The 25,208-nt window shown below is 33.8% G+C and overlaps 1 long non-coding RNA gene across 1 annotated transcript in view; it reads right to left on the bottom strand.

Annotated features, from left to right (window-relative positions):
• The window catches only part of LOC115277926, a 258,986-nt gene extending 233,778 nt beyond the window's left edge, over positions 1 to 25,208 (bottom strand). Inside the window, exon 1 of the long non-coding RNA XR_003902598.1 lies at positions 24,470 to 25,208. This is a non-coding gene — a long non-coding RNA (uncharacterized LOC115277926). The remainder of the gene's footprint in view (positions 1 to 24,469) is intronic.

The raw sequence follows: 25,208 nt of genomic DNA, 5'->3' as shown, positions 1-25,208 counted from the left end.
TATCTATGATACATTCAAGATAAATGATACAATTTATTACTTGCCCATAAGCTACAACACAGCCTGCTTAATACCTTTCCTTAAATTCCACCTCTGTACTACAATATACTTGAGGTCCATGCAAAAAAGTAGCTACCTTTTATATAGGAAATGGATGATTAAGTCTTTGGTGTTGTAAAAGCAACTTCATTTAAACATAACCACCCCCACCACCAAAAAAAGAAGAGGAAAAAAAAAAGTAATGAAAATAATAAGGGAAAAACCCAAGACACATTTCCTAGGGGGGAAAACAAAACAACAACAACAAAAAAAAAAAACCAAAAAAAACCCATCATGTAATTTCTGTCCTTGATGGAATGTATTAAATAAGCAAACACCACCAACAAGCAAAACAAGTACTACAATGTAAAAATATTTACTATTGAAGCTTGAAAAGATGTGAGCTCTTTGTGTGCAATCTTTCATTTATGCATGTGAGAGGGTTTTCTTTTTTTTTTTTTTAATATTTTTACATTGTAGTACTTGTTTGGCTTGTTGGTGGTGTTAGAAAGAACCTAAACACACTAAAAGATTATAATATGATATGTTTTTGATGCAAGAACACATTTTTGAAATATTACCACAAACAAAATATTAACAACCCCACAACAGCTTCCTTGTACCCTGTTGTACTCCTTGCCTTTGGTCCTCTCAACACCTTCCCTACCTCTCCTCAGGAAAGTGTTTATCTGCTTTCTTTCACTATAGATTAGTTTGCAATTTCTGGCAATCTAATTTATATAAATAGAACCATGTACACTTTTTGCCTAAGTTCTTTGATTTGGCATAATTATTTTGAGATTTATCCATATTATATATAGTGTCGAGCAATAGTTCATTCATTTTATTAAATATATTTCATTGTGTATATTCATGTATATGTGTGTAAGTATGTGTATATCTAGATATATAGACATCCAATTTATGTCCAGTCTGAGGCCATTATGAATATAGCTGCTAAGAACATCTGTGTAATAGACTTGCGTAGTTTTCATATAGACATATTCTACCATTGCTTTTGAATAAATATCTAAAAGTAGAATGGATAGGCTATGTGATAGATGGTAAGATGTTATGGTATAACATTAAACAAAATGAAGGGGCACCTGGGTGGTTCCGTCAGTTAAGCATCCAACTCCTGATTTAGGCTCAGGACATGAGCTCATGGTTCATAAGATCGAGCCCCTCATCAAGCTCCACAATGACAGTGCAGGGCCTGCTTGAGATTCAATCTCTTCCTCTCTCACTACCCCTCCCCTACTCATGCCTCCCCATCTCTTTCTCTAAAAATAAATAAACTTAAAAAATAAAAGAAAATCCTGCAAAATTCAACTTTTACTTGCATTAACAATGCAGTAACAAAGAACCAAATCAGGCCCTTAAACATGGAGAAACTCTTGTTAAATACATAAAACAATGGGTTTGAGGACAGTGGGCATAAGACAATAAATGGGAGTGATTCATTAGAGAAAGGAACCAAAGTAGGTGAGCTTTTTGATTAGGGCAATTTACTGCCTAGAGAGAGAGTGTGTGTGTCCAAGTAACAGCAATAAGAGGAAGTGCAGGCAGAGCCCAGGGTTCTCCCTAAGATGCAGATATGGCATTCAGGGTTTAGTGAGGCAAAATGGCTACAGTGCTTATAGCAGAATACTGCGGAGTAGCGACTCTCAAAATCTGCAGAGGGTGCCTCCTCCGGTTCAGTTCAGTATTATCATATGCATGTGAAAAAATAATCCAAAAGAGGGAAAATCACCACACAAAGATTTGAGGGAGAGCTGTCTAGAAATACCAAAGGCTTGGGATAATTTCTGTTACCATCAGAAGAATGGAATGAATACTCATGACTGAAAGGACTTCAGGTAGATTACTAAAGAGGGAGTTACTTTATTAATGAGGAAACTACCCTAAGTTGAAGTGTTCACTTATTTCACCTAACACACATAAAACCAAGGCCCTATCATTGCTTCCACATAGCTTAACTATAAATCATAAAAAGTTCAAGAATATTTATAGAAGTACAAAGGTATTCAGGATTGAACAAGGCAAAAGTGATATAGCTTTGCATCCAGTCAAAAGTTACTGGTCACAAAAAGAAAATATAATTACGACTCACATTTAGAAAAAAAATTTATCCAAACTGACCCATAAGTGACAAAGATAGTAGAATTAATTTTTTAAAAAAGGAAATTAAAATGCTTTATATAAACATATCATAGGCTTAAGAAACTAGAGAAAAGATTGAACATGTTAGGTAGACATGTGGAGGATATTGAAACATTCCAAATCATATTAAAAAACAATAAATAAATCAATACCCCCCAAAATACCCCAATTAATAGACAACTCATTTTATTATTGAGCAAAGTATATAGTCTAAAAGTGTGCAGTTAGCCAGTCATAAATTGAATTTTTTCCCTCCAAAAGATGTTGAAGTCCTAACCCTCAGCACCTGTTAATATGATCTTATGTGGAAAGAGGGTCTTTGAAGATAATCAAGTTAAAATGATATAATTAGGTTTTACCTAATCCAACATGACTGTATCCTATGAAATGGAGAATTTGGGAACAGAAACAGATGGCCACACAGTGAAAGTGCCAAGCAAAGATAAAGGGAGAAATCCCATTGATGCATCTACAAGTCAAAGAATGGCAAAGATTGTCAGTCAACCGCCAGAATGTAAGAAAGAGGTAAGGAACAGGCCTCAGAAAGAACCAAATCAGCAGACACCTTCATCTCAATATTCTAGTCTCCAAAACGGAGATGATAAATTTCTGTTGTTCTAAGCCACTACTTTTGTGGTACTTTGCTAACAAAAGAAAAAAGAAAAAAAAACTACTTTGCCCATCCACAAAGCTAACTTTTTCAGGTTTGTGGATATGGAATTATAATTACAATTGTTTTACATCATCCTACTTTTAGAAAACAATCAACAGATACTCAATTTATATTAGTAGTTACGTTAAGTTTATTTTGATGTCCTGGTTTTCATAATTCATTACTGGGCTACTCTCTACCTTGTGTTCCCCATTAACTGTAAGCACCTCCATGTATGCTCCTGACCATGTATTTACCACATACAATTTGCCACATACTTCATCATTCCTCAGTAAGGTTAGATTAAATTCATTTACACACAATTATTCTCCTTTTGATATTATTTTACAGTTTTAGATTTTCCATAAAGTGAATTGCACTGTTGATTTCTCTTTGAACTGTTCTTAATTTTCTACATACTCAACATTCCAAAGTAGTATATATAATAAAGTTATGATAAATACTATGATAATAGAAAATTAAGATTTGAAAAGAATATTAGTTTCATGTGAACAACTTTTGAAAATATACATAATATATATTTAAAGCAGACTCTTGATTAGCTAGATGTAAGAATTCTCATTCATCATATAAACGGCTTTACAAATAGTTGATTAGTTTTAGTAGCTCATTTTTCTAAGTACTTTACAATTTCAAAGTTATTCTTTAGTTCTCATTTTAGATTTTCCCAATTAGGTCTTCCAATATATCTAATGCATAATCAACACAATCTAGTCAACATAGTCTAAAGATTTGATTCAAAATTTTTCTTGCAAGCCTCAATATGTTTCTTATAAATATTCATCAATTCTACAAGTTTTTTTTTTCTTACAGATTAAATCAAGGCCAACATAAATAGTCCCATCTTCCCAAATAATGTTTCTAATATAGGAAGACATGTTCCACCAAGCCCATCATCCATTACTAAAGTGCATTATAGGATACTTATTGGAGGTAAATGTAGACCAGTTCATTTATTAGGAGCAAATTTTAGTTTGTTCTAAATTTTAGGGACAAACCAAGCCGACTGGCCATTTCTTATGTCCATCAAAGTCAATAATGAAGTTTTAATTGCAATCAATTAAATCTCCTTGAATGTTAAGCATCCATCTAACATATCCATTCCATATCTAGATAGGAAACATAAATCCTTAAGTAAAATTATGTTGGTTTGATTTTTCAGCAGTTTCTATCTGTAAATGACATTTACATTCCACTATAAATATCATAAACCTTCTTACATCATCCTTTAATCATCCCATAGATAATACCATAACCAAAATCCAACTCTTCCCATGTGGAAGTACAGTCCTATAGTTCAATACTAATAAATATACCCTGCAATTATTTGTCCTATTATTATATTGGTGTGGGCTTGTGATTGACTGTCCTTTAGCTATATTTTGCTGGGATAAGATTTCACTCCAAGTTATCCAATTCCATTTTCTTTCCCAAATTCCTTCTAATTTTGCTCTGATCTCTATATGTTGTATTACATTCTGATTCAATCCTGTTGGCATCTGAATTATTTATTTCTGTAATTCCCCAGTGTGTGAAGTTTGTCAATATTTTTGTATTATAACAGTTTATAATTCTAGCTCTAGTTTCTATCCCATAATATAGGATTTAATAAGTCCCTTTCAGTTTTATGATGGACACATTTTAGTCCCTGTGTAAAAAAAAAAAATCTCAAAATGTAAAAACCTCTAAGGTACAAAGAGAATTAAATCAAATGGCATTAGTGTAAGAACATTAAAAAATAAAGTCATTTAATAATTGAAGAGCCTTCATGAATGGGGATTGGAGATTGCTATGTTCTAAATAGGATAGTCATCATTAAAGAAAATTGTATTTCAGGCGTTTTGAAGAAACCAACCCATCATTTGGGCCATAATATTTTTTCTATTTTATGTCTATACTCAGTTTTGTTAAACCCAAATGGCTAGAACATAAACAAATCAGAGCCTTAGTGTAATGTTGAATCTTTCCATTTTAATGCCATTATTTTTAGCTAAACTGGTTAATAACTATTTCCTTTGGTATATTCAAAAATATTCTAAAACATAATGGATGATGAATTTAAAAGTAGAATTTTTAATCTCTGGTTACTTTCAGACTATAAAAATCTTGTAGTTTTTTATTTCTTCTAAATTTATTTTTATTTATTTATTCATTTATTTAGAGAAAGAGCACACATTTACACATGCAGCAACAGGAGAAGATAATACTTTAGATATCACTTTAGCTTTTTCAGATCTTGTTTGTTTGGTATAAGTTATGACAATAGGATTTTTTTTAAGTATAATTGACACATGATGTTACATTAGTCTCAGGTATACAACTTAGTGATTTGACAAGTTTATACATTATTATAATGTTCATCACAGGTATAACTACCATCTGTTGCATTAAATCATTATTACAATATTATGGACTGTATTCCTTATGCTCTGCTTTTTATTCCCATGAGTTACTCATTCTATAACTGTAGGCCTGTATCTCCCTCCCCCTTTCATTCATTTTCCCCAACTCCTCCCTCCCCTTAGCAACCATCAATTTATTCCTTGTATTTATAGTTTTGATTCTGCTTTTTTGCTTATTAGGTTTTTTAAAGTACTTTTTAAAAATATATGATGGAGCTGCCACTCTTCCTTGTCCCCCTTTTTGGTTAAGAACGCACATATTTACCAATTCAAGTACCTGCCTCAAAAGGAGTCACAAAAAAACCTCTCTCTTAAGTATGGCAGCCCTTAGTGTACACAGCACAGAAGGTCCCTTCACAACTGGTAAGCAGACACATCAAAATACAAGAGAAGGTCATGATTCTTTAACAGAGACCTATTTTCATGGGAACCTCAGAGGAATAGGTCAAAACTGCCGATATTAGGAATGCAAGGTGACATAATTACAGAGTCTACAGATATTAAAAAGATAAGAGGATGTTATACTTTTTCTCATAGATTAAACAGTTATATAAAATGAGCAAATCATTTGGGAAACATAAATTCCCAAAGTTTACTGAAGATAAAAAATGATAACCAGAATAGCCCTTACAACTATAATTAAAGACCTTTCAAAATCAAACCAAACCAGGGTGGCCTGGGTGGCTCAGGTGGTTAAGTATCTGACTTTGGCTCAGGTCATCATCTCATGGTCTGTGAGTTCAAGCCCAGCATCATGCTCTGTGCTGACAGCTCAGCATCTGGAGCCTGCTTCAGATCCTCTGTCTCCCTCATCCTTTACAGCTCCCTCATTTGCACTCTGTGTGTGTCTCTCTCCCTCAAAAATAAATAAACACTTCAAAATTGAAGAAAAACCAAATGGAAGAAACAAACAACAACAACAGATAACCTTTAGGGACTGCTGACTTTACCAATGAAATACTTATGAAAAAAATACTTAAAATAATAAAATTTCTGCAAAACTTTTCCATTGAAAGTGTGGAAGTACTCCCATCTCATTCTATTTGTTACCCTGATACCAAAATAAGGTTGGTACAAAAAGGAAAAGCATTTTTATTTTTTATTTTACTAAAAAAATTTAATGTTTATTTTTGAGAGAGACATAGAGAGACAGAGAATGAGAGAGGAGGAGAGGGAGAGAAAGAGGCGGGACACAGAATCCAAAGCAGGCTCCAGGATCTGAACTGTCAAGACACAGCTTGGTGCAGGGCTCTAATTTGTGAATTGTGGGATCAGGATCTGAGCTGAAGTCTGATGCCTATAACCAACTGAGCCACCCTGGCCCCTCAAGGATTTTTAATATGGACAAATATCACTCATAACCACAGATGCAAAAATCTCTAACATAATTTTAGAAACAAGAAATATAAAGGATAATATCTAATGACAAAGAAAGTAAGAGAGTAAGCTTTGTTTAATATTCAGGAAATCAATGTAATCCCATATTAACAGATGAAATAGAAAATTGTAGGAGCAACTCAAGGATTCATTTGACAAAATCCAACTTATATTTCTGATCAATATTATATTTTTAAATGTTTTTAAATTTATTTTTGAGAGAGAGAGCATGCGTAGGGGAGGGGCAAAGAGAGAGGGAGACAAGAGTATCTGAAGCAAGCTTCACTGAGAGCAGCTAGCTCATCAGGGTCTGAAACTCATGAACTGTGAGAGCATGACCTGAGCCAAAACTGAGAGTCAGGAAGCTCAACTGAGTGAGCAACCCTGGTGTCCCTCTGATCAATAGTCTTAAAAGAAACAAAAATTAGAAATAGAATTAAATTTGTTAAAACCTTGTAAAGGATAGCTACAAACAACAACAACAAAAACAAGAACAAACAACAACTAGAAACTGCAGCTAGTAATGGTCTGAAAACATTTCTCATAAGACCAGGAAGAAGCACAGAATGTCCATTTCAACATTAAAATGGTGGCTTAAGGCACTTTAACAAAGACAGAGACAATTTAACTCCAAGCAAATTGAAAATAAACCACTAAATTGCTTTTCAAAGTAGTTTTACCATTTCATAGTTACATAAGCTGTGTATAAAAGTTTGAATTCTTTAACAATCTTACTAAAGCTTTGCTATTCTAAAAGATCTGCCTTGGCATCTCATTGTGATCTAATATTGCTCTGATAACATATGACAATGAACATCTCTTCATGTACTATTAGCTGTTTGTATATCTTTGTTAAAGTGTTTTTTTATCCATTTAAAAATTTTTGTTATTTCATTTTCTGTTGCCTTGTTTTGGGCATTCTTTTTTTATACAGACCAATTTTATTTAAAAATAGAAGAAATTTTATGGGCACAGAAAACAAATTAGAAGGATAAGAATGAACATAAACAGTGGTCTCTGAGTTATAAATGGGTGATTTTCTCCTTCAATATATTAGCATTTTTATTTTTTTTTACAATGAAGGTACATTTCTGTATAGAAATTATTTTTTAATTTATTTAAATTCAAGTTAGTTAACATGCAGTGACACCCAAAGCAATCTACACATTTGATACAATCCCTATCAAAATAATAGCTGGCTTCTTCACAGAACTAGAACAAACCATCCCAAAATGTGTATGGATCCAGAAAAGACCCTAAATAGATAAAGTAATATGGAAAAGAAAAACAAAGCTGGAGGCATTAAAATTCTGGACTTAAAGCTGTAATACAAAGCTGTAATCATCAAGACAGTATGGTATTGGCACAAAAACAGACACACAGATCAATGGAATAAAATAGAGAACCCAGAAATGGACCCACAAATATGTGGCCAACTACAAACCCTTTCCTTTGAGAAAGAAGGAAAGAGTATCCAATGGAAAAAAAAACTGGACAGCGACTCATTGAAGAATGAACCTAGACCACCTTCTTACTCTATACACAAAATACATTCAAAATGGATGAAAGTCCTAAATGTGAGGCAAGGAACATCAAATCCTACAGGAGAAAACAGGCATCAACCTCTTTGTCCTAGACCTTAGCAACTTCCTACTTGATATGTCTCTGAAGTCAAGGGAAATAAAAGCAAAACTGAACTATTGCGATCTCATCAAGATAAAAATCTTCTGCACCGCAAAGGAAACAATCAACAAAACAAAAAGGCAACTAATGGAGGAAGCTATTTACAAAACATATTGGAGAAAGGGTTAGCATCGCAAGTCTATAAAGAACTTACCAAACTCAACACCCAAAATAATAATAATAATAATAATAATAATAATAATAATAATAACAACAACAACAATCCAGTGAAGAAATGGGCAGACACATAAATAGAAGCTTTTCCAAACCAGACATATGAAAAGATGCTCAACATCCCTCATCATCAGGGAAATGACAAATCAAAAGTTTAGTGAGAGGTACCTGGGTGACTCAGTCCATTAAACATCCTACTTTGTCTCCTGTCATGATCTCAAGGTTCATGGATTTGAGCCCTGGGTTGGGATTTGTGCTGATAGCTCAGAGCCTGGAGTCTGCTTTGGATTCTGTGTGTGTGTCTCTCTTTCTGCATCTCCCCAACTCTCACTGTCTCTCTTTCTCTCTCAAAAATAAACACATATTTTAAAAAATTAAAATAAAAAACTACAATATCACTTTATACCTGTCAGAATAACTAAAATTAACAACACAGGAAACCACATTTCTTGGTGAGGATGTGGGGAAAGGGGAACACTTTCGCATTGCTGGTGGGAATGCAGACTGATGGGGCTACCATGAAAAACAGTAAGAAGGTTCTTCAAAAAATTAAAAATAGAATTACCCTACAACTCAGCTATTGCACTACTAGGTATTTATCCAAAGGATACAAAAATGCTAATTTGAAGGAGCACATGCAATCCAATGTTTATAGCAGCACTATCAACAATAGCCAAATCATAGAAATAGCCCAAATGTCCATAAGCTAATGAATGGATAAAAAGGATATGGTATACACATATACATAATGGAATATACTTGGCAATGAAAAAGAATGAAATCTTACCATTTGCAGCAACGTGGTGGAACTAGAGTGTATTATGCTAAAGTAAATAAGTCAGTCAGACAAAGACAGATATCATATGATTTCACTGACCTGTGTAATTTGAGAAGCATAACGGATGAACATAAGGGAAGGGAAGGAAAAATAAGATAAAAAGAGAGAGGGAGACAAACCAAAGGAGACTTAAATACAGTGAGCAAAGTGAACATCAATGCAGTGGAGGTAGGTCGGGGGGATGGGTTAAATGGGTGAGGAGACTTAAGGCAGGCACTATTGGGGTTGCACATTCTCTCACACAGTTTAAATAAAAGTTTTATCACTAAACTCTTTGCAGAGATGTTCTCTCTAGCTACTGTTTTGTCTTTTAATTTTTTAGTTGTACCTTTCAAAGAGCAGAAGTTATATTTTTTGAAATCTAAATGTTCAAACATTTTGATAATTGATCTTGGTTATGTATCAAAGAATTGCCTAAGTGAAAGGCACAAATCTTTTCTCCTAATTTTTATAATTTTTGTGCATGTTTTTAATTATTAATATAGGATAAGTGTGAATCTAAGTTCTTTTTTTGTGTGTGTATTTCTTTGTTTTGCATATGGACATCCAACTTTTCCAGTACCATTTGTTGAAGACTATGCTTGGGCTGTCTGGGAGGCTCAGTTGGTTAAACATCTGACTCTTGGTTTTGGCTCAGGGCATTCTCACCATTCATGGATTCAAGCCCTATGTCAGGCTCTTCACTGACATTGTGGAGCCTGCTTGGGATTTTCTCTTTCCCTTTTTCTGTGCCTCTCTCCCACTCATGCTCTCTTTTTCTTTCTCTCTTAAAATAAATAAATAAACTTTAAAAAAAAGAAAAAGAGAAGACTATTTGTTTTCAGTCGCACCACATTGTGAAAGATCACCTTTGTGAAAAATCAATTTCCCATTTAGATCGGTATACATTTCCAAACTGCCTAGTCTGTTCCATCGATCTATTTTATCTACCTACATAAATATCATTCCTTTATGATCCTTTTAATATTTATAGAATTTGTAGTTATGTCACCCTGTCATTCCTGAAATGGTACTGTACTCTATTACTCATTGATTATTCTAGTTAAAAGTTTACCCATTTTATTGATTTTCCCAAAGCATCAGCTTTAAAATTTTTGACTTGCTCTATTTGTCCTATTTGTTTTATTTTGTTTCACTGACTTACCATTTGATCTTTATACTTCCTTTTTTCTACTTACTTTGGTATTTATTTGCTTTTTAATTTTTAGTTTCTTGAGATCTTTGATTTAGGTATCTATTATCTTTCAATGTATGACTTTAATGTTACAAATTTCCCCTTAGAATGCTCTTTATTAAGTTTATTAGACATGTACATTATGTGATTCAATATTTTATTTGTTGATTTAGAGTTTATTATAAATCTTATGAAATTATCACAGTCTGCCTTCAAGTGATATGTTAATGTCTCATGTTTAATATAAGAAATTTTAAATGATATGCTTTCATTTATTCCTTCCCCCAAATTTGTACAATCATTACTATTTCATCATCTCTGTTATAAATCCTGCACTGCTCCTTATTATTTTTATGTAAAAAGCCAATTCCCTTTTTTTTAATGTTTATTTATTTTTGAAAGAGAGAGACAAGAGCACTAGTGGGGAAGGGACAGACAGAAAGGGAGACACAGAATCCAAAGCAGGCTCCCGGCTCCTACTGTCAACACAGAGCCCAACATGGGCTGGAGCCCACAAATCATGAGATCATGACTTGAAACGAAGTCAGACGCTTAACCAACTGAGCCACTCAGGAACCCTCATCTTTTTTTAAAAATGTTTATTTACTTTTGAGAGAGAGAGAGAGACAGACAGACAGAACACAAGTGTGGGAGGGGGACAGGGAGGGGAGGAAGAGTCAATTACCTTTTAAAGAGATTTAAGTAATAACAATAATGTTACATATTCATTCCTGTGTTCTTTGTTCTTTGTGTAGAAAATATTTCCCTGTGGTATAATTTTCTTTCAAAACCGGATCCAGTTCAGGTCTGCTGGTTAGGGATTATCTTGGCTTTTGTATGCCACAGAAGTCTTTATTTCAACTTCTCTTTGAATTACATTTTCACTTAATATAAAAGTTCTATATTGGTATTTTTTCTTTCAGTACTTTTGAGATGTTGCTATAATATCTTCTCACTTGCATTGTTTTCAATGAGAAACCTGCTTTTTTAAATTTTTTAAATATTTTATTTATTGTTGATACAGAGCATGAGAGGGGTAGAAGCGCAGAGAGAAGGAGACACAGAATCTGAAGCAGGCTCCAGGCTCTGAGCCAGCTGTCAGCACAGAGCCTGATGCGGGGCTTGAACCCAGGAACGTGAGATCTGACCTGAGCCGAAGTCAGAGCCTTAACCGACTGAGCCACCCAGGCGCCCAGAGAATCCTGCTTTTATCTTTATCTTTGATACTCTGTACATAAAGTATCTTCTATCTCTGATGACTTAGGGCTATTATCTTTATCACTACTTTGAGAACATTGATGATGATGTGTGTCTGTGTGATTTTACTAATGTTTGTCTTACTTCAAGTCTGTTGAGTATCCTCGAACTTTTGGTTTACATTTATTAAATTTGAATAACAGTCAGCTATTACTGTTCAATTATTTTTGCCCCCACCCGCCTTCAGGGTTTCTAATCACAAGTGTATTGGTCCCTAGAAGTTTTCCCATAGCTTACTGATTTGTTTGGTTGTCTGTTTTTGTTTCCGTTTCTGACCTCGTCTTCTCTGTGTGCTTCATTTGGACTATATTGCCATATATTCAGGATTACTAATCTTTTATTGCACAATATCTGCTCTATCCTTAATCCTCTCTAGTTTTTACTTTTTATCCAAACAAATGTAGTTTTAATTTCCATAAAGTTGATTTCCATCCTTTTAATAATGTGCATATCCATACTTAAAATTTGAATATATAAAAGCATTTTTAATAATTGTTTTTAATGTCCTGTGTCAACTCTAATAGTTGCATCGATTCTGGGTTGATTTTTACTTGTTGCTTTTCTACTTGTTAGAAATAGTTTTTCATGCTCTTTCCCTGCCTGTTTATTTTTGTTTATTACATGTTTGTTTGTACTTGTTTTTTCATGCCAAATATTATGAATATCTTATTGGGTGCTGGGTTGTTTTTTTTTTCTTAATTACCAAAAACTTTCTTGAACTTGATTCTGGAATGTAGTTAAATTACTCAGAGTTTTATCTTTTCAGAAACTTATTTTAATATTTATTAAGTGGTACCAGAGCATTGCTGAATCTAGGAAAAATTATTCCCCAATGTTAAAGTAAGATATTCTGTTTGTTGTTAGCTTTTATGGTTTTCTCTTTATCTCACTATATTTGACATACAATGTTACATTAGTTTCAGGTGTACAACATACTGACTCAACATCACTATACCTTTTGCTGTGCTCACCACATGTGTAGCCAAGGTAATATCTGTTTATGCTATTCAATGCCTTGTAGGTTATGAGGCTTTCCATTTAGACTATTACAAACAGGTATTTTTCTTGGATCTGTGTGACATCCAGCACCATTAACTCATTTCTTATGCTTGCTTCAAATGCATGCATTGGTATGTAATTACCTGAGTATTTGAGAGCACTCTTCTGCAGATCCACCTTCCCTCTCTCCTCTCCAGGTCTCTGTACAGAAAACTTTAGACTTTTGGTCTCCACAGATTCTCAGCTTTGTCTCTTCAGTCAGAGAGTATGCTAGACTGTGCCTGTGTGCCATCCTCACATGGCCACCTAAAGTCAATCTTAAGATAGGAAGTTGGGCATTCACAGGGCTGAACTTGTTTACCATTTGTAACGGGTACTCTCTACTTCATTGTCTAATATCTAATTTATTGAAAACCATTACTACAAATACATTGTAAATTACTGATTGTTTCAGTTTTTATAAATGGTAAACCAAAATATATCCTCCCACATTTACAAATCTCTATAATATTTTGTTTGGACCAAAAAAATATTCCAAATAACTATACGAGAAATTGCATGATGATGTATTAAACACTGTGCTATCAGCAACAACAGTCTTAGGTTGACATTGATGAATAGATGCCTTAGACACAATAGGTTTTACCCCAGACAAGTTTATCCAACTTTAAAAAGGATTTAGAATCAGTAACAACAAGAATAGCAATAACATAGCAAAATTCTAGTGACTCTAAAGCACAGCTTCAATGTCCATTGCGTGGGTAAGGCTGCAAGTCACAACAAAGCTTGTAGGATACAGACCACCTCTAGCTCAGGAAAATAGTAAACACCAACACCCCTTGAGTTTTTACATTTCCTCTGAGGTATGAATAGTATCTATTTTCTATATAATTTTCAATTATATATACATATATATATATTTCAACATCATTAGTTATCAATAACTTTTCATTCACTGATTTTTAACCAAGCAATCATAAATAAACTATATGTTCCATTTTGGCACAAAGCATTTATCTTGGACCTAACATATTTTTATTAATCCATTGAGTTGCAAGAATGATTCAACCAAAGATTTACCTGAAGCTAATGGTGGAATCACAGACCACCTGTCAATACTTTCCTCCTAGATAACATACCCATCACTTGTCTATTGTACTATTTGTTTTATATGGACTCATTCACATCTCACTATGCTATTCTGTATAGTCTATTGTTAGCTCTATGTATAGGATAAAGGGGATATTTAAATCAAGGGCTAAATAGTGGTAGCTGGAATGAGAATGGAAGGTGAAGGGAATATTTTCCTTTTTTCTCCAATTATTAGAACTTCATGGATTTCATTATCAGTGTTCTTGGAAGTAATTTACTACATGTGCTTGAATAATAATTTATGGCATTTTGTTACTCTGGAAATTGGCAATCAATACTTTCCACTGTTTGAAATATACAAATCATTTCAGATATCAAGAACTCAAATTTTTAACAGTATCACACACTTGTAGATCACCTACTACGCATAAACCTCTGTATTCTACATGCATCTGACTAAGTAAATTTAGGCTAAGGTAATTTCCTCCAGTCTCACTGGAGAAGCGTACTACCCAATGGAACTGGATTAACCCATAACCTGTACTGTTCATCATATAAATATTATTGTTGAATATAATGTATAACCTCATTCTCTTTGAGGTATTATAAATATATTTAGATACTAAAATCTTTTGCAATTAATATAAATATAACCAAAATGTATCTGTCCTATACCAGGTGATATTTCTATTTCCGGTATAAAATAAAAACATAATTCCTATGCTCGTGCAACATACAAACTGATATGATAATTGAATGAAATTATATATGTGAATCAACACTGTGAACTTTAGTGTCTTGTCTTAAAAGGGCGAGGAACCAAATAACTATTTGGCTGTTTCTATATTCAAGACTGAAATGGAGAATCTTGATTATTATCTATATTATTCAAAGATGAAATTATACTGTTAATAATTAGTTTTGTCAAATTCTTGAATTTTACATTAGGCATAAATAAGCTGATTTCACCTCAATTTTAAATTGTATTATAATAGCCCTCATGATATATTGATTCTATAAGATTACTACTCATTAGATTATATAATTAAAAACTTAGAAATAATTACTATGTTAATATGACTTAATTTTGTATGTCCATTCACATAAATTTAGGTAATTTAAAGGTATTAGAAGAGCTAACATAAAAGAATAAAGACATTGTCTTTATATTTTAGAAATCACTTGTAATTCAAAGCATGTTGTTGCAGAACAGAGTTATGGAAATATTAAAAATAAAAAATTCATTGTTAAATTATATTAAACAGAGAAATGAATTAGCTTCAAAGTATTTTAAAGTTAAAATAATTTTAAATATAAATCAGAAGAAAATTATAGACAATTTCTATTTCCCTAGTAGGTATCCTAACTTTATTCTTTGCATATTTATTATAAATGACAATCCTTTTGATCTTTTAACTTCATAGAACTTCTTTTTCTCTTTTAGAACTTCCTATAAATTTCATTCACTTGTGGTAAGTTTAGCTCATGTGAATTTGTAAATTAGATTTACTCCTCTTCTGCAAATGATTTCCTTTCAAAATAATCCAACAATTATTTATGTTAATATTCACTGAGCAAATATTTATTGAACACCACCCCCATGATGTGCCAAACACCACACTAGAAAATAAGAAGACAAAGGAATGAAGAATTTTGAGTTAAATTAATCTGTAATATCATCATTTTCACAGTGTACCAACTAACCAGATATAAGACATGAATGTGCCCTCAGGACACATGGGACCTGACAGCAAGGAAAGGTATATACGTGAAACAGTAGGAAATACAAAAATATTGTAATTAACAGTAAAACCTACTCATTTATCAAACGTATCCATGTTATTTGGCCTCAGATACTTAAATTTACAATTTGAAATAAATGGTATTTTTTTTTAAGATTATGAAACAAAATTCAATGATTTTCACTCCAGGTAAATAGCTTAGTTCTTACAGGTGTTTCTAGACTTTCTAGGATTTTAATTTGCTAATAAAACTTGCCTAGAATAAAGCTTGAGATTTCAGAATAAAGTTTGCCTAGACAGAGGAGAGTTTGATAAAATGACTTAGTGGTAAGTTGCGACTTGTACAGCTATAAGATATAGCTATAAGATAGTTAAAGAATCTATCTAGTTCAAAGATATTTACAAAGCAAGCTGAATTTAACCTTGGTTTGGGCAAACTCTAATACTCAACTCCTGCATGATAAAAACTCACTGCAGTGAACAGCAATATAGTCATGCTGTTCACAGTGACCCGAAACCATTTTTTAAAGTACACAGTGAGAATCCATCAACTGCAGAGGAAGAACAGTGAAAAACAGATACTGTATTTAGATTTCACAGTAAAGCAAATAGGAATTAAAAATGGAATTATATTCTGCTAGCAACAAATTCAAGTATGAGATAAGAAAACAAATACAAAGCTTTGTATGAGTAAACAGAAGGGACTCAAGACCTTACTACCACTTTTTTTTTTTGTCTGGAAAGTACACAACTCTCCAAAAGAAGCACTCTATTAGACTCTGTGACATATCCTAGGCAAAAGTTGATGGTCCACTAAGTTCTTGCCATGGGCAAGGTAGATTAGGAACTGCCTTTTGTTAAACACAGCTGGCATTTTTTCTAGCTGAGGTAAGTGGGGAAACAGAATTATCATAAAATTATTTTTTAAATCTATTTTTTCTAAGAATTTTTCATATTGATTCTAAAAATAGTATTTTGTTATCATTATCTGGGACTTTCAAGCAAACTTAATGGATACATACAAGTGATGAAATTGCCAAAATTGGAAAAAGAGTTTTTGAATTCTAGGATAGTGAAAACCACTGAACAGTGAATGACTCTTTACTTCATGTGTATCAAGGCAACAGTGTGGAGAGAAACGAACTGAAGAGCTGACCGACCAACTGATTGAGTCCATCCGTCCTTCCTTCCTCCTTTCCTTTCCTATCCTTTTGTTTTTCTTTCTTTTCTTTTTCTTTCCTTTCATTTTTCTTTCTCCTCTTCTTTTTTCTTTTTTCTCTTCTCTTTCTTTCTTTCCCCTCTTCCTTTCTTCTTTCTTTTCTTTTTTCTCTAAAGGGCGATCTACAGTAGGTCTTATACCAACAACTAATTTAAATTTGGTCAACAAGATCATACAAACAAAAACACTTTAAAAGGACATTCCATAAAGCATGGAGAATTACTGACGAATTACTGTCTTCCACATCACTTTCTTGGATACTTTCCTACATAATATGGCAAATGTTCTAAAATACCAGTAAGGACAAAAGGTGTCTGACATACCCTATTATTTTCTACCTTTGGTGTTATAGATCTAGTAAGAAATATCAACTCAAGGTTTCCCCTAATGAGGTCTGACATAAAACAAAGTAAACAATTACGATGCTTTCAGCATTAATGTGAAATTCAGGACTCATATGAAAATAGTCCACTCGTTAGAATATTTAAAATAATGATTAAAAAACCAACTAAATCCTTATACTCTAGGATGACAATTCCATGGCATTTTGTATTTTAAAAAATCATGATGATAATGGTGATAAATAGAGATAAAATCTAGCTAGCTAGCTAGCTACCTACATATCTATCTACCATATTTACCGACCTACCTACCTATTTATCTATTTATATATAGTACAATCCTACTCTTGGATAAGAAACTAAGATTCTTAACTCTCATTCTGTTCTTCTATTAATGAGAGGGCTGTATTGGACACATAAGATAATTCACAAGTGAAGATTTAAGATTCACTTTTTAAATTCAAAGATTATAAAAATAATTAATAAATCAAGTGTTTATAATGAAATATTTTAAAGAAATTCTTCAAAAAATTATTTACCAATATGATGTGAAAAAGAATGTTGCTATTGAAAATTATCCCATACAATTATATTGGGTAATACTAATAATAATTTCTATTTAATTTTTAAAAATTTTTATGCTTTATATTTATTTTTGACAGACAGAGAGAGGCAGTATGAGCAAGGGAGGGTCAGAGACAGAGGGAGATACAGAATCTGAAGCAGGCTCCAGGCTCTGAGCTAACTGTCAGCACAGAGCCTCACATGGGACTCGAACCCACAAACCATGAGATCATGACCCGAACAGAAGTCAGATGCTTAACTAACTGAGCTACCAATGCGCCCCTCTATTTCATTTATTTTAAATCTGAATGTGCTTGAAAGAACTAGTGACACCTTATCTGAGCCATTCATTCTAAAGGTATAAAAGAGATCTTATCATTACTTAAGAATCACTTTCTGCTCAAGGAACAATAATAAGTAACTTTTTAAAGAATTGCACTTAAGCACAATATTATTGTATTTTGACCATGATAATAAATTATTCTAATAGCATCAATCTAAAATATATCCATATTCAAGGAAACTGAGTTGAAGAGCTATTTCAGAATTGCTCTTTATATAATCCATAGGGAAGTTTTCTTAATGAGCTAACAAACAAAATCTAATGTAAAAGTTGTCCACACAACACATACAAAAATGTTTTCAGATGGCTGGCGACATGCTTCCAACACAGAACTGAAAAGATGCATGCCACTTCTAGACAGTATACTTTACCACCAAAGGTATTACGCCATATTATTTAGTGCTGAACTTATATATTGTGGTAAAAGGAAATAAAATTTTCAGGTCATATGGCGGTAACATACCACTGAAATATATAACCAAAATGACAAATTAATCTTTCCCAAAGAAAAGTACTTTTAAAGGAACATCCTTAAGCAGCTATGTGAGTGACTAGACTGTTTCTTCACAGCTAATGCTATGATAGACGATAAAATAGAAGGTAAAAATCTGTGTGTGTGTGTGTGTGTGTGTGTGTGTGTGTGAGATGGTGCCTCACTCCATCTGTGCACAGGGACTGTAGACTCAATAGAGTTCCCAGGGTACTACCTACTCCTTAGGTAGACTTGTGTACCTGAACCTGATCCAGAGACTCAGCAGCTGTTGTTGGGTCTAATTAAGAAATGGATACCTAAGAAAACTGGTAGGGGTAGAGAACTGGAGAAGAGGATTTGATGGGAACTGATTCATTTCATTTATCACTAAGTAAAAATCTACAGACTCAAAAGAATAAAACATACGGAGGTAAAGATTTCTTTTTTAAAACTGCATATAATTTCCTATTGCTTAACATATTATTTTATGAGTAACTATGACCTGATATCTCGTCACACATTATTTATTAGTATTACTTCTTATAACTCTCATAAGGAAATGACAAATAATCCTGTTATCTTGTTAGGTTATTAAAGATGTTGTCTCACTATGAACAGAGATCTTAAGATGTCTGTCAATGGAAATAATTTCATATCTGTTATCAATTTTGTTGATTATCTTAAGTTAAAAAATAATTACCTTATTGAAATTAAGAAACTTCCATTTTTTAAAAGTCTATACTAATAGGAAACTTAATGTATAGTAAAATATTTAATATCATGAACTTTGGAATCAGATAGAAATGTATTAAAATATACCTTTGACAATTTTAGCTATACTATCTTGGGTATATTCTTAACTTCCAGTGCCTTAATAGTCCCATTTTAAAAAAGAGAATAATCAGACCATACTTTTATTTGTGATCAAATCAATTTATAAAATAAACATTAACAATCATATTGTTACTAGTACCTGCAATAATGTAAACTCTTATATTAAATATTATTCATTTCCTTTTTATCTCACCTACTTTCTCCCTTTTGATAGTCTAATCTGGCAACATATGTTGATGTGATTTTTCCTTATATTAAGTAAGAATGCAAAAAAGTTTCTAAAATGAAGTTCTTTTTCTTGTAATCAATAACTTTTGATATGTTCTGAGTCAATATGTTCTGACTTTGTATATCACATCATGCTGAAAATTAAATCACTCTTTATCTCTGTTATTTTTTTGTAGACTCAAGTTTTTTGTTGGGAGCTATCTGAACTCACCAGCAGAGTGAAAATTCCTGGTGAGGGTATGGCAAGTTTGCATGGTCTTTTGCCCCCAGACAGCTCCCAAAATCTATCCTCTTGAAACTTTCATTTCTGCTTGGGCACCAAACTTCAGAATGCTTTGCTTATTAGTATCAGGAGCATCCTGTCCCCCTGCCCTGTCCCTGAGGTGTGACTGCACCTGGTCAAAAAAAAAAAATAATAATAAGATGAGTAAACTAGATACAGCCTAATGCAACATATAATTCGCCTAAGCAATTAACTGATAACTACCTTTTGGGCCTGGACACCTTTGTAAAAGTTACTACTGCAATAAAATGTATCAATCATCTTTGGGACTGTGAAAGCAGGCATTATGTCTCCTGAGAATCCTGTTTTTCTGGGAACTTTTTCTTACAGTTATAAACAGCCTAATGACCCTTACTCATAAAAAACTGACCTTTACTAAACAATGCTGTTTGCCTCTTGGTTAAAGGTTACTTCCTTAAGACTAGACCTGAGGTTTTGTAAAATAAAAAGTCCCCATGACAACATGAATGCCTGTAGCTAAGTTTTTTATGACAATCATTACTACTAGAATTGTAACTTCTGCAGAATCCATGTCCTGGAAAACTGTAAAAATTATCCATGAGAAATCATTTACATCTCTTTCTGGTCCTTGTATTTATGGTCTTTCATCATAAATAAAGCTTGAGAATCAGACAGAGCAGAGATGCCCACCAGAAGGGTGGGGATGCCTGCCCGGTGATCGGAAAGAAACTCGAGGCTCCCTCACTCTCTCTCTTGCCAACACCGTCCATCCTTCAGGGGAACCCTGGAGCTGCTGGGGCTGGGCTCTGGCAGTTTTTGATGTTTTAGTTTATTTTAGAATAATTAGTAAGTGCATCTCATATTGCCAATAGTAAGAGCAAGTTTGTTACTTCCCTTTCAAAGTTTCTAGTATTTCTACCATAGATAGAGAAGCTAAGGCCAGATTGATATGTAAATATCATAGTCATATTTCTAAAGTCTAGTGTTCATTCTACCACTTCAGCTCTTCTGGACTGATGTTGGTTTTTCTCATACCCTCATCATCTAGTTCCCTGACATCCAGGAGTGAGGGCACGAAAAATCTCTTCCCACTCTTTGGCACTAGTGGGGTTTTCCCTGCTTCCACCTTACTTTACTTCCATTTCCAGGGTATGTCAAAACAAATCTTCCCATATTTTTGTTATTTGTATGGGTTTCTGTCTCTGAAAAGCTGATGAAATCAAAAGACTAATGGTGGAAAAGGAGATGTAACAGAACTTAGCTCAAGATTATTGTTGCTGTCACTATGGCTGCTATAGAACCTATTACTGACACAATCAACTCACAAAGATGGTGTGCATTCCTGTCTACATTGTTTCACTCTGAGAGTTTTCTCCCTTTCATTGGATGAACTATGGGTCTCTAGTCAACAACAGTGATTAGTTAAGTCATACTATATCAATGGAATGAATTTTGTAACACTGATGATAAGTAGAATGCCCAAAATAATCTCTGATATTGCTATGAATATTAGTGATTTCTGAATTTTATCAACAGTTTATAAAGGGTTCAGAATAAATTTTGTCTCAGATGACTATACTTTGAAATAAGAAGTATCTTTTGGCTGTCCTTATAAACACTTATAAATGTCATAAATGAGTGAAAATTTTCACTGGTATCAATACAAAGTATAGTTACAAAGCTTTACAAAAACTGTGGTGTATGTGCATGTATGACTTAAGTTTAGTTTGGATCTCCATGAACATATCTATGATTTTGCTTGTATATATTTTAAATGATACTCTAATCAAAACAAAAAAATTGCATAATTGGCACTATGATTTTTTTTAATTTTTATTTATTTTGAGAGAGAGAGAGAGAGGCAGTCAGAGAGAGAATCCCAAGCAGGCTCCACACTTTCAGCGCAGACCCCAACATGGGGCTTCATCTCGCAAACAGTGAAATCCTGATCTGAGCCAAAATCAAGAGTCGGATATTTAACTGACAGAGCCATCCAGGAGGCCTTTATTATGTTAGCATTTGTTATAATTCTAAATATTTGAGGATTCTAGAAAGCATAATTTGAAAACATGTCTTAGGTATGTTTGTATACAAACTAAATTTGTATTGATATAAAGATTAGAAAAAATAAGTGATGAAAAATTATTTTTATTAAATGTGAAGGTAAATAGAGGAAGTATTTTAAGAAATTGCTGCTCATCTTAGTTCTCTCAGCTTGATGCATGACATAGTCTCCTGCATTCCTGTATTTTCTTCTCTTAGTCTATAACATGTAACAGCTAATGATCAAACAAATGGAAGTAAAATTCTTCAAACATCTGGAAGTAGAAGTTGTTAAGTTTAGCATGATAGCAAAATGCTTACATGTATGAGTATTAGGATCAAATAGACTGATTTTAATTCTTGACTCTAAAATTTATGGGGAATATATTTTGTCCATATACTACTCAGCTGCTATTATTGCCACTGTTCTTTTTGTTGTGATAATTCTCTCTGATTTTTGCCTGGCTGAGATAAAAAGGAAATGGTTGGTATCATTAAAAGTAAGAGACTTTTTTTTATCGCATACTATTTGCCAGGTGCTGCTGCAAATGTTTTTGTATTAATTAATTTGGTTTCACCATGCTACTTTTTGTAGTCAACTCTACACAATTATGATGCATACTATGGATTCTATAATTGTAGCCCACAAAAAGCCCCTCTTCCTAAAGACAGCTGAGGATGTTTGAGAATTTCTAATTACAGCTTGGGCCTTTTAGAAGCTGCACTAAGCAGCATCTCCGTCCACAGTCATTGAATAAGATGTGTATCACCTTTCAGTGACCCCACTATGCTTTCCCACATTCTTGGGAAAAGGCCATTGGAGTAAAAAGAGACGGAGTGGTTAGACTACTCTCTCTCACTCAGAGGAATGAGCCTTTAAGTCATGGAAGATCAGCTGCTCATTGAATAGCAGTACAAGTCCACTGTCACAACTCTCCATGGGTAAGTATTAATTTGAAAGTATACTGCACTCTCCGGTTTTATATGCTTTCCTCTCTTATATGCTTTCCTCTGTGTCATTATTAATAATTTCAGAAACCCAAGAATAAATACAATAAGTGACAGTACAGACATCTGTACTTACATTCAATTGTTGTGACAATGTTGGGTTGCTGCTCCATGTTGAGTCTGAATGTCTTAGAGAGTATCCAGTTGCACGATTAGGATTTGCCCTCTGCGTAGCTACACTTACGGTAACTGATTAGTACTGTCATACACATAGCAAGAGCCGATGGGCCAGCTTAGGTGTGTCTCATAAGGACTTACTCAACTTACATCCTTCATTATTTTTATGTAAGGGCTTCATATTTTAGAATCTCTTCTATCTTATGTACAAACTATGTAAGAAATTTCCAGTACATACAGTAAGGAGGATCAACAAATAAGAAACAGAGTTAATACTCAGTTTGGCCCTTGTGATAAAAATAGAGATGGATTTGATATATACCCACTGCCAGGAAGATTCTAACGATCTTCAAATTTTGCTCAATAGGGTAAAATCTTTACAGAAAGAAGCTTTATGAAGTGACTCCTAGCACTGCATAAGTCCATCTCTGTAAGCAGGAATTTCTTACGCAATTGAACATCAGTCTAAAAGTTTGAAAACCATGAAACATCGTACCTACAGAGCTGAAAGAGAATAAAATGCGATGCTGAGCTCTCAGTAATCACGGTTAGTTAGATAACTAAAACCCTTGATGATATCTTTGCAGTTTAAGGAAAAACAGTTTATAGTTCTTAAACTATACCATATAGTTATTGAGCAAATCTCTATGAATCCAAGTAATAATAACTTGTAACACTAGCCCTACTAACACTAGTAAGTGTCCTAGTAACACTAATTTCTTCATTTAAAAATGTCTGTCTAAAATACACTTTAGGAGCACCTGGGTGGTTCAGTTGGTTAAGGATCCAACTCCTGGTTTCAGCTCAAGTCATGATCTGATGGTTCATGCAGTTTAAGCCCTGCATCAGGCTCCGCAGTCCCAGTGCAGATCCTGCTTGGGATTCTCTCTCTCTCCCTCTCCCTCTCTCCTACTCAGGCTCTCTCAAAATAAACTTTAAATAAAGTAAATTTTAATGAGACAAACTTTTCTTCTTGTAGTAATATTAGCCATAGGATACTTGAAAATAACAAATCATTGACACTAACATTCCCAAAAGAAACAAAAGTACATTTTAAATTTCACTGAGACGCATTAAAAACTCAAGTTAGAAACAAACCTCAGTATTGATTCCTTGATGTCATTTTTTAAATAAAACTATTACTTGTTTTTGTGGGCATCTAAGTCTCAGTAACCCATTTTTGTTTTTTGTTCTTTTGTTTTTAAGATCTTATTTATTTTTCCTCTAGCTAGGAGGAAAAATAGCTACAAAGGAGGTAGAGTTTTATATATTAATAATATATGATAGGAAGGTCTCAAAAAGGTGGTTGAAGATTTCTGGTCAGACAAGATCAGAAACGTATTTTGGTGAAATACAACTATAAACCTTGGAAAGAACACAAGAGAATACCCGAGAACAGTGAAAAGGTAATGTGAAGGTGAATTAATTTTGTTATGGAGATACCTGAGGACTAGAAGAACAACACAACAACACGGAAGAAGACGACAGACCAGTCTTGACATTTCGAATTGCCAGTCCAGCAGATCAGGCAGGCTTCTTGGGTGGGTCAAGTGGGAGCTCTGCTGACACTCTTAGGCATGTTTGGCAGAACCAGCAGGGCAGAATCTATCAGAATCTGTTCACCCCCAGCAAATACAATAAATTAAAAAATAATAGTTTATTGGATTTCTTTAAGGGGATTATTTTTGAGTTCCTCAGACAATTCATAGATGTCCAATTCTTTGGGGACAATCTTTGGAGTTTTAGTTTTGTTTGGTGGTATCATGTTCCCATGATAAGCACAATCCTTGTGTCACTGTGTTGGCGTCTGCACATTCGAGGATGTAGGTACCTCTAAGTTTTGTAGGCTGACTTTTGCAGGCAAAGCCCTTGAGCAGTCAGCCCCTCCACAGAGTCTGGTGGTGTCCACAGATGGACTTGCTCTTGGAGTCCTTAAGCAGGTGGATCTGGTGCCTGGGTCTGCAGATGGACCCACCTGGTATTTTAATACATGGAGCTCAGCCTGCCGTCTGGCTATGTAGGAGCAGGCCTGGAGACTAGGTTCACTGAGGTGAGCCTGGCCCTTGAGTCTATCGTGATGGATCTGGGATCTGTATTCTGGGCCCATAGAGGCCAGCCAGGCACTCAGGACAAATAGGGTGGGCCTGGACTCTGGGTCCGCAGGCCTTTGGGAGCATCGGTC

Source organism: Suricata suricatta, chromosome 14, assembly GCF_006229205.1.
Source record: "Suricata suricatta isolate VVHF042 chromosome 14, meerkat_22Aug2017_6uvM2_HiC, whole genome shotgun sequence".
In the NCBI taxonomy this organism is placed as follows: Eukaryota; Metazoa; Chordata; class Mammalia; order Carnivora; family Herpestidae; genus Suricata; species Suricata suricatta.
This window is presented reverse-complemented; position numbering and strand designations above follow the sequence as displayed.